This window comes from Sander vitreus, chromosome 12, assembly GCF_031162955.1.
Source record: "Sander vitreus isolate 19-12246 chromosome 12, sanVit1, whole genome shotgun sequence".
Classification (NCBI taxonomy): Eukaryota; Metazoa; Chordata; class Actinopteri; order Perciformes; family Percidae; genus Sander; species Sander vitreus.
This window is the reverse complement of record NC_135866.1, coordinates 24,967,259-24,978,803: the sequence shown is the minus strand read 5'-3', so window position 1 is coordinate 24,978,803 and position 11,545 is coordinate 24,967,259. Positions and strand designations below refer to the sequence as shown.

The window sequence follows — 11,545 nt, the reverse complement described above, 5'->3', positions numbered from 1 at the left end:
CTAAATACGTTTGCTAATTTGCAAAAACGAATGTGTTACACGAAAGAAACATAATGGCAACTAGAATAGGCTTCTGTGTAAAAACAATAAGGACACAATTCTAATATATCTGCAAACTACAAACACTGACAATATATTTAACCCTGGTGTCAAAGTACTTACCATTGAGGATGCTGAGGTCTCATATCTTCTTTTTTTGGATATATAAAAAATATATAAGTATATTGAAAGTTTTACATAATAAAATGACAGTGTAGACAATGACAAAATTGTACATAGAATGTAAACATACACAATTTTTTAAATTATTGTACGTTTTTACTTATATTCTGTCAATGCTTTTGCCCCTTCCTGATGCCATTTCAAGACTTAAGATTGAAGTTTTTTTCTATTTTTTTTGCCAGAAACAGCTAAATTGAATTATATCAAAACCAGATTTAAAACAATACCATATAGATATATATATAACATTGCAATGCCTTTCTTCCTCTCTTTTTAATGTTATGTAAAGACTGTGACATTTATTAAAAAAAAATCATTACATTTAGTTTCAGTGTGAGTAGAGCAGTTACAGTATGAGCACTTTGTGTTTTACCACAGTTCAGTTCACAATTTACACTGTGATTGTTTTCCAGTGATCTTTAAAAACAAAATGCTGAAACTATAATGGGAGCAAGATTCACAGGGACACACACACACACACACACACACACACACACACACACACCAATATCATGCTCAATTTATGGGGAGAGACGGTAATTGTGACACAGCTTGGCTCATAGGATATTGACATTCATGTGGTGACCCTCCTAAAACCCGTGTTGATAGGATTGATCGTATAAACCTTAAATCAATGCTGCCCTGACCACTTGTAAAGCGGTAGTCCCGGCTGAATCCCAGCCTCCAGAGCTGTTCTCTGAGCATCACACACATGCCGTGTTTTTGAAAAGCCTGCCGACCAAGAGAAACCAATCCATAGCTTCCTTATGGGCTGTGAGGAAGACACGCAGCCTGTCTGTAGCTAGATGGAATTTTTATTTGACTGAAAAAAGCATTAACGGTTGCTTGGAGCAGTTAAACATTTTTTATGAAGGTGCAGAGTTTCCTCAACTTGACTGTAACAACCTGTACAATTTCATCCACACCATTTTCGTGGCCATTTTTTTGTCACTATTTTTCATGGATGTAAGTAGGTAGCTAGCTGTGTCAGAAGATGACGCACCCATTCCTAATCCCAATTACTTTCTTCAACTGGTTTAAGGGCCCATTTTGTAAAAAGTTACAAGTTAATGTTAAATGTCTTTTTGATGATAAAGCAGGTCAAGTTGCTATATAAAAGTATCAAAATGGTCAATCCACAGAGAAACGCAAACAGCCCATAGTGTGCCTTTTAAACCAGCAATCCGGTTTTCCGTACGGATGGGCATAACAGCAGGCCTAATTGAATCGCTGAATATTAAGATGTGGGCAGCAACTCAGAGGTCTGGAATCCACAGAGCGTTATCACTAAACTCTGCAGCTCCCCTCAGCTCTATGGAGCATATTAACCTCTTTTAGCTCATTGTTTTGGGCCTGTAAATTTGCCATTTCCATTGTCATCCTCATTCTCAAAAGCAGCAGGCAGCTGTTTCCAGCGGAAAAAAGCTCAGATAAACCCACTATACACTACCTGCTCAGCACCAAACAGCAGAGAGGCACACTCCCCATCCAGCTGGTGAACAAAGTGGAGCCGGATATTCTTCTTTAGAGTTAGAGGGGTGCATATTTGTTTTACATAAGTGGCCAGAATAACGACTATGTACTGTATGTTAATGTTGCTCTGTGTCTGTGTAAATTAGTATCAGTACACTAATGTGTTCACCTTAAAGTCCTCCTCCAGACACGTTTGAAAGTATGAAAAAATACTCTTGTTTGATTAATATATTTGTTTAACGTGGTTTTCCCCACATATAAAGTAAAAAAAAAAAAAAAAGACTCTGAAAAGGGGCTGAAAGCACATCTACTCTTTCTCCATCACTTATAACAACTTGAAAGGTGATAGTATAAAAGTGTTGTGCTTTCAGCTTGTTTGCAGCCCCAGAGTTGCCCAGTAATGCAGCTTTAACCTTTCACTAAGGAGTGTGTGTACAGAGCATTTTGAACTTGGATGCTCCGCTTTCCTTTTCTTTCAACAGTATGAAGTATTGAAGCTTCCTTGTTAGCTGAGCTAACTAAATCACATCACTGTTCTCACAGCACTCCCATCTTTCATCTATTTCCACTTGTACAATATACAGTAATGGAGCTCAAATAAGACAGTCTACTGAAAAATAATGTTCAAAGCAGTGTCGGAAACAAACAGATCACATGACTAAACTACCAAAACCATGATGTCTGTGATGTACCGTATCATTTTTCTATTAATGTGTTTCTTCCACTCTTGTGTCTGTGTTGCGCCTCAAGCTGTGTCTCAGTGAGCACACAGGAAAAGTCGGAATTGATATGGCGTCATCATTTTCACTCTGTGTTGGGATTTTAGCATGGGTCACTGTCTTATAAAGCAGCTGGCATGCTTTTAATGAATCAGCCCTGCACAGGAGCTGAAATGTTTACATGCTGCTTGAGTGATTTATTGTGCCCTTGCAAACGTATATGATATCACACTGGCTTTATACTGGAAAAAACAACAACAAAAAACATGGATTTTTAGCTTCAATTTAATATATTTTACAGACAACCCTGACTAAAAGAAAGGACATCATGAAGAGGCAGCTTTGGCTATGTCAGGCCAAATGTTGCCTTTTAATGTTTTTAAAAAAAAAATATTTTCCAGCTGCTGCCATACGTGCCTGATAATGTTTAGCTTCATGGCCACTCACACCATTGAACAATAAAGAGGCATCTTTACTGCCACTTTTTGTCACAAAGTCTGTCTCAGTCCTGTTTTTCAGTAGTCCCTGTAAAGTAGTGCTATAACATTTGTGTGTTTTGGAATTGAGATTTAATTAATAAATAAGCCGGTAAAAGCTGGTATACAAAAGGAATAGCTGATTGTCCAACTGTGTGTGAAAAAGCTTCAATTTAGGTGATTATAACCTGTGTTTGCATGACATTCTGTTTGTCGGGACAAGACGTTCTGTCTTTAATGAAACCCAAGGACTCAATAACCGTCACAATTCCCTACAGGAACAGCAATTGAAAATCAGGTTTCATGCAGAACACCTAAGCTATTATTTTCCTTGCGTTCCACTGCACATTTCAAATTTTTTGACTATTTGTAGAAACAGTAGTGAATTGCTACATCTCATTCATTGCCACCAAATGAATTATTCACACCTGAACGAGTGTAGAAATTAGTTTTGGATTTGTGCAGATGATACTTTGGGAATGATAGTCGCTTGAACCGGTTCAACATTTGTGCAAATCGTGATTCAGAATATGATAATTATTTGTACATACATATGCAGAAAGCAGCTAAATTCAACATAAAGAGACAATCGCTAAACATAACTGGGTTAAGGTATAATACATGTAAATAACATGTGGATGCTATTAGAGTCTGCAGACTATGATGGCCTAGTATGTAGTATTGAAAACAATTTAGGGAGCTGAACTCAATCCCCAATACAAAATTAAAATCAGAACATGATTAGAATTCAAGGCAAACATATTGCTACATACTGTATATCAGCAAAAAGAAAAGAGCATGTGTGGTATACTTATAGCATTTGTTGAATAGTTATACAAAGTACATTAGTCTTCAAGATGACAATAGTGCAGCACAGAGATGCCACTCATGACAAAACCAGACTTTTCAAGTGCTGCGGTTGAAAACTGCATCTGAACTTTTTTTTAATTGTTGCTGGAGAGATTGTCTTAATCTGATCCAAACCTTTCTGCTGTAACAAATCAATACAGACAAAATATTATAGGACACTACACAAATGTTATAGGAACCCATCTTCAAAACTTTACAATTAATACACACACACACAAACACACATACACACACACACACACACACACGGAAACGTCTTTCACTACTTACATCATGTTTACTTGATAACTAAAATATGTTAATCTCTCAGTTAACCATTCTTTTTTTCTTTATTTCATGAAGACAAAGTTCTTTATTTTCTAAGACCACTAGATGGGAAAGGGTTGAAAGCACGCTGAATTGCCATTCCTTGAGCCTTTTTCTTTAAACCAAGAGCACCATTTAGTGGGTTCAGAAAATAATGTAAATGTTTTCTCTCCACTCGTCTGTCCATACACGTTAAAACCCAGAAAATAAAGTCAATGGTTCACGGTTCACAAAGATTCATGAAGCTTCATTTGGCCATCAATACCCAAAGCCCAAAATTACTAATCGATTAATCCGTTTACCTCTGCAGCTCTAGTGGCAGACTAAAGTACACACATCTTCCCATTCCACTCACCACAGATCCAACAGATTATCCTTGCAAATAGGAGAGTTATGGTTAATCATAGGTCGTAGAAGTTCCACTCAGGGCATCACCAAAGTGATAAGGATACATCATCTGGGAACCATGAATGTCTGTACCAAATTTGAATCCAATAGTTTTTTTGGTGGACCAACAGGCATTACTGTCCCTGTTGGACACATCTCTGCAACAATTTTTGCTGGGCTGTTTTTTGAGCTGCATTTAGCAATAATTTATGCTATCAGAATAATATGAAAGCTGCTAAAGTATAATCATCTGACTAACAATTCTACATATAGTGGCTTTAAAGGCAGAACAACCTCTGATGATGCAGTACATTAAGAAAAACTGGCAACTGATTTTGTAATGTCTGTTCAGCTCTTTAAAACATCCGACTCTAGTGAGTTCATTTAATTCCAAGAGAATAAATGTTTACATGACAAATGTGGGGTTTTACATTAATGCCTTTTCGCCACACAGACTCAAACACCACCACGGCTTAATGCTATATTAGCTTTAATGGAATACACTAAATTGAATCAAATGATTCAAACAATTTCTGTCATTATTACTCACTTCAGATGGAGAAACCCTTGTGTGACGTGTGAAATGGGGTTTCGACTTCATTTTGACATCTGTTAAATGTCAAAACCAGCACTGGATCATAAAGCCTGTTGCTAATTACTCAAGTTTCATTTCAATCCATTGCAGGTGTTACCTATTATACTTTGATGGCATTGACAACTGGGTTCAGGAGTGGATTCAGTGTATAAAAACTGTCAATTTCCATCACTAATATTCTATCTCGATATCAAATCCATCAGTAGCCCTTTGGCTACGAAAAAGATTATTGCATTTAAAGCAAGAAACTTCCTTTTCCTATCTTGTAGCTGTCAGATAGTCTCGATCTTTCCGCCTTCCTGCGTCTTAATGCCTCGCATCCAGAGACTAAGTGACAGATTGATAGCTCAGCTCTAATACCAGGCCTGCTCTGTCAGACTGAGAAAGCCCATGTCTTCTCTCTTCCATTCAGGACTTACATGACAGGAGTGTAAGTCATAAGGAGCACTAGTGCCATTATAACATCATCCTCATCCGTTATTAAGTGGATTATGGGGCTGGAGCGCTGGCATGCTTTGATGTGTGGTTTGGTTTTATTGGCTGTATAAGAGGACAGAGTCCACTTAGTCCTCACTTTGATTCCAAGTAATGCCTGACATTAACCAGATTTTTCCATTTGGTCTATATTAGCCCCCTCCACGCATCGACGCTAATGCAGGTTGATGGGTTTGAATTACATTTGTCACTGAGGTAGATTTGATTGAGAACCATTTGAAGTACTTGACATTTGACATCTTGCTGTAGTTTACTCAGGGATGAATGGAACAATGGCGCTACTTAACATTAACTATACACTTACACTAACAGTTACATAAACTCAGTTATCGAATTAGAAAATTCCTTAACTCTACTCTTTATTTTACCAGATTAGTAACCAGGGACGTTTCCAGGACAGGAGGAGGTTCGGGGCGTAGCCCGGTCCCATTTAAATAAATTGAATGCAATGCAAAACAGCAGTTGGCTTTCCCAGCGTGTTAATAACCAGTGTATGTTCATTTTAGCTTCCGGTTTGTAAGTTAGATGGCACCAATATTTGGCCTAATCATAACTGGCTTGGCAACCCAAAGGCCAAGGTTTTGTTTCCAGATTTGTGTGGTGACTTACGATGCAGGGGGTCTGGGTGTCCTCCCCCAGAAAATTTTGAACATTAAACACTTCATTTCCTGCATTCAGGTGAATTTCTATGCACCTATTTCTACCTTTTTCTGAATCAATTTATGCTGGAAATATGTAAAGGGAAACATAGGGGACCATTCAAAATATAGAAATATAATGGAATATATTGCAATAAGCCTCTCAGGCATTCTGTATTGCTTTCAACTATTTATTCTCCTTTGGATCGACTTCTCTAATTATATCTGAGTCAGCACACATGTAGCCTATTATTTACTCTTCCCTTCTCTTTTGCGTCTTTTGTTGGGGAAGTAACCTCCTTAAATGTGCACATGAGAATTATTCACCTCAATGATACATTAATTCATGTAACAACCAGAAACACCAGCACATTAGATTCATCCCCAAAACATGTAGGCTAAGCACTGTAATGCAAGGTTAATATAGCTGAGTCCTTATAGTTGCAATTTCCAAGTTGAACCACTTCTCACACCACTTTAACTGGAATGTAGCCTAATGGTAGAGCGCTTCTTGGCTTCAGCTTGAAAAGTTGCTGTGGCGACAACACGTCATGGGCTTTGCGTATCTGATCTGCTGGATCTTACAGTCGGTAGCCTACCGCCTCGGCGGTCTTGTAGTCTCTCCTACCCGTGCTGAGCATAAGCATCAGGTATGAATGGCCAGGCGATCAGGCATGTTTACATAGGCTATTGCCCAGTTTCATATTTGTCAGTTCACTTTTCAAAATACATTCGGGGCGACACTCAAAACATTTGGGGCTGAAGCCCCGGCAAAATTGGCTGACGCCGCCTCTGTTAGTAACAACAAGAACCAACTTAAACCTCTTCTCCTACAATGCAAATATTATATTAAAAAAAGCGACCCATGAACTTTGTAAAAAATGTGTCATAATTAGCAAAAGCAAATGTGAGAGTAAAAGAGAAGTGATGCATGTTTAAAGAAGCATTAAAGAACAACTTAACCCCTGATTTTAGCATTAACACACCAGTTCACCAATTCAAAAAGTTGATTTCCATCAAGATAACCACCTCCGTGATTACCCCGCAACCACGACCATTGCCACTCCCATCCTCCCCCCCACAGCCCTGACAGATCATTGCTCCAGCATCCCTCTCTCTTTCACCTTGACTGTCAATTCAACGGATGCTTTTCAGACACATTTTCAGTTTTTTACATGCTTTAAATCTCTCTTTAAATTAAAACTGGAAACGGGAGTTACATATAACTATGCTTCTATGAATTCTTTCAGGCTTTCAAGTAATGCGTTTTTGACCGAACAGTAGCGAACTAAACCAATCAGCATCCAATGTGGAGCTACTGGCAGCTACTGGCGTCGTTTACGTGTGTGTGTGTGACGGGTGTGACTGTTCGTTCCAAACATTGACGGACGTGATAGACAAATGGTTCATCCCATCACCTGCCAGGTTAAAGCGCCTGGCCTTTTCCAAACTGTTTCCAATGACGGCTTCTCAGAAGGTTCTCTGTTAACATACTATCTGGCACGTTAGTTTATACTATAGGGCCATAGTGGGCAAACTATGGACTGAATCAATTGATTGTATAGATTATTTAGCAGCATCTTTTAGCAAAAAGTTGTATATAGGATTAGATTAGCCTTTAAATCTGGATTAATAGTTTTTTCTTTGCTATTTTAGGTTGAACTCGCCACACACAAATTTGACGAAATATGGCCTTGTAAAGTTAATATTGCTAACATGTAAGCAAACTATTGACTGTTTACACATCAAGCAACATGAGGATTCATTTGTCTTTGGTAACCTCTCAACTTTGAGTCCACTATTCACTCTCCTTCTAGCTCTGTTTCGGTCCTCACCAACCCTCTAGGGAAATATTTCGCTCTTTAGCTGCTTCATGCTTTCTTTCCTTTTGGAGCTAGGCAGATAGATAAAGTGGGTTTATTAGAGCCTTCTCACTAAAAATAGCTGCCCATTGCAGCTGGAAATTAGATTGATGAGACTGGGGAGGCTGAACCAAACAAACAAACAATAACGAAACAATGAGCTGAGGAGAACTGCAGTTTTTTTAAATCCTGTGCACTTGGCCCTATGAGCGACTCCTTTTACATTACATTTAGTCATTTGACCCATACAAAAATATTGATTAGTGCAGCTTTAAGATATGTGTTCATCAAAACGTATCACATATGTCATTAGGCTTAGCTTCATATTGTTTTATTGCATATTAGAAGATGATTGAAGACCATATAAGCGGATACTTCCCAAATTAAGTTTTTAACTGGAAAATGTGACAGTTTCCTATACTGTAGGTGATATACTATTGTATTTAGTGTGCAGGCACTGTTTTATATGAATAGGGGACTTCATCAGTGACTTTCAAATTACTAAAAATGTAATCATTCCTTTTTGACCACTGTGCATGCAGATTTACTGCATAAGTGGCCCATATCATGGTGTCATTTGTCCTTGACTATGCAGATTAGGCAAACAATTTATGGAAATAAGCCTTTACTTTTGCCAATTTAAATTAATATGAGAAACTCAACCCACTATTTTTATTCAGCCCCAGAATTCCCAAAAAGGGATGTTTTATGGAAATGACTGATTAAAATCCATTTTTCGTTTCATCATTTTTACTTATCTTTCCATAACTGTGCTTGTTTGAACAGGCACACCGTTTAATCCTAATATATTTTTTCTCTCATTCTTTTTTAATCAATTTTCACTAAACCCTTGCTATTTTACTATTGTTTTGGTTGCTTAGCATCAATTGGTAACCTTTCTTTCATAATACTTTGGCCTTGTTTCGCTCAAATCAAATTAAAAAGGGAAAAGAAGTGCATTACAGGCAGGAAAGACAGAAACGTCTCTGTCGTTCTCTCTTTGTGACTCTTTTTGACATTTTTCAAATTGCACAATGTATCAGATTTTCATTTCAGTTTTCAGCTGGGTAGCATCAGATTAGACACGAGGATGTGGTAAACTGCAAATTCTGTACATGCAACATTATGGGTCCAAATTACAATCACACAATGTCTGTATGTTATCTCATCTTCCCTGTCATTTACTCTCAAATAGTCTGTTCAGTAACCTTAAAAATGCAAATAATGACATCAGATAAAAAAAAGAAATCTCTAGTATAAAACTGCCCAGAAATCTATTCTCATTGCATGTATTCATGGTAGAGATATAGTCTGATGTTCAAACTGACAATCCCTGTCCATCCCCTGTGTTTCCACAGGCTGTGTGCTTTTGACTTGCCTTGACTTTGATCCGTATCCTGCTTCTTGGCGAGATTCTCTGACACTGTCCTCGCCTTTTCCGCTTCCTCTTTGACTCTCACTCTCGCTGTCTCATTTGCTCTCCGGTTTCTGTCTGATTCTGTCTCTGTCCTCCCTGCTAACCTGTCCTCGGGGCAGGCTCAACGCCCTTCATCTGTCCATCTTGTACCTGCGCCTTATCCTCATCACCTGCAGGTGCTGGTTTGGATGCTGCTGCATCACTCAACCACACAAACTATCTCACGAGTCATTAAAATCACAGAGAAGATAATAGTAAGATAATAAACATGATGATGTGACCTGGTATCAGTGCTTCCTGGAGTACATGTATGAGCTGATATTGAAAGTCACAATAGTCTTCTTTCTCCCATATTTCCACAGGCTGCCAGAAGAGCTGTTTTCCGTATGACCTTTTCCTTAAGCCAGAAAGACGAGCATTCTATCACACAGGTTTTAAACAAACCCCCAGATTAGACAAATTTATTTGATAAAGAAAACAATACCAAACAGTAAAATTATTACTCAAATTGTCCATTGATCCCAGATTACAGACCGGCTTACTTGTTCAACATAGACCTTTCAGCGTAGTTCACTAGTACAGTTTACCTATGAAATGAGGGATTATTACTGACATTTCAGGTGTGCTCACATTCAGGTTTACCTTTTAAATGAAGTGCTTTAGATTATCTGGCTAAGGTGTTTGCTTGTCCACAGCCATTGATTGTTTGATTGTCTGACTGCTAGGATCATTGTTAGTGATGGCCAAATGAAGCATCATGAAGCTTCGTGAACCATTTTCTTTATTTTCTGAGCGCACCGGATGGCACTCTCTGTTCAACAAAGGGTTGAAAGCACACTGAATTGCCATTCCTTGAGCCTTTTTTCTTTAAACAAAGACCGCAATCTAGTGGCGACAACAAATCCAACTAATGAAGCCACATTTGGACATCCCTAGTTTTAAGTGTAATGTCTCATGTAACGTATTTTCTTGAAACCAAGAGCGCTATCTAGTGGGTTCAGAAAAAGAAAGAAAATGGTTCACAAAGCTCCATGAAGCTTCATTTGACCATTACTAGTCATTGGAATGCTCTGTGTTCCAAGCTCTCTTTAATTAATTTGATGAATGCTGCTATGCTACGCTCTGCAGTGCCCTACTACATCTTGCTACGTCCTGCTACGTCCTGCTATGCTCTGCTGTGCCCTGCTACGTCCTGTAACGCCCTGCAGTGCCCTGCTACGCCATGAACTACTACAACTACTATTTCTGGTCATTGTTCCATTAGCTTTATTGTGACTATTATTGCCATTGTTCATCACACCCCCAACCGGCACCGTCAGACACCGCCCACCAAGAGCCTGGGTCTGTCTGAGGTTTCTCCCTAAAAGGAGTTTTTCCTCACCACTGTTGCACTAAGTGCTTGCTCTTGGGGGAATTACTGAAATTGTTGGGTCTTTGTAAATTATAGAGTGTGGTCTAGACCTACTCTATCTGTAAAGTGTCCTGAGATAACTCTTGTTATGATTTGATACTATAAATAAAATTGAATTGAATTGAATTGAGTACTATGTTATTATTTACAAACATAACACCTACATTGTAATAAAGTGTAAATTGTCCTTACATTGTTTCCCAAAGTGGGAAAGACAGACCAAGGTTGCCATAACATTTACACTAACTATAGTTTTACTAACGACATTTTATATTTTTCAAATTCGTCAAAAATGGAAGCAATAAGTAGCCTAATATACCTTGAAATCACCATATTAATTATTGGTAGTGTTATGGAAAAACTCAGAAACAGGTTCGGGAGACTTTGATTAAATATAGAGAAGCATTTAATGAACTCTTGATTGAGGAGAATTAGGATTAAGCAGTACCATTTAACCACATTGTAGTGTAGTGCCATCCCAAACTCTTAAGTGTCTGTTTATTTCCAAGTGGCATATATCTTCTGCTGAAGCTGTCAAGTTTGGGTTATGCAAAGATATTGATGGCGCTATAACAAAGGCACTGCAAACACAGATGCTCTTGTTGTTTTGCAGGTTCAGTCTCTCGCTCTCTGGGAAATAGGCTAAGGTGTGTGTTAATGCCCCTTCAAAAAGA

General features: G+C 38.3%; 1 protein-coding gene across 1 annotated transcript in view; it reads left to right on the top strand.

Annotated features, from left to right (window-relative positions):
• astn1 (astrotactin 1) overlaps positions 1-11,545 on the top strand; it is a 402,453-nt gene that overhangs the window by 85,570 nt on the left and 305,338 nt on the right. The window lies entirely within an intron of this gene.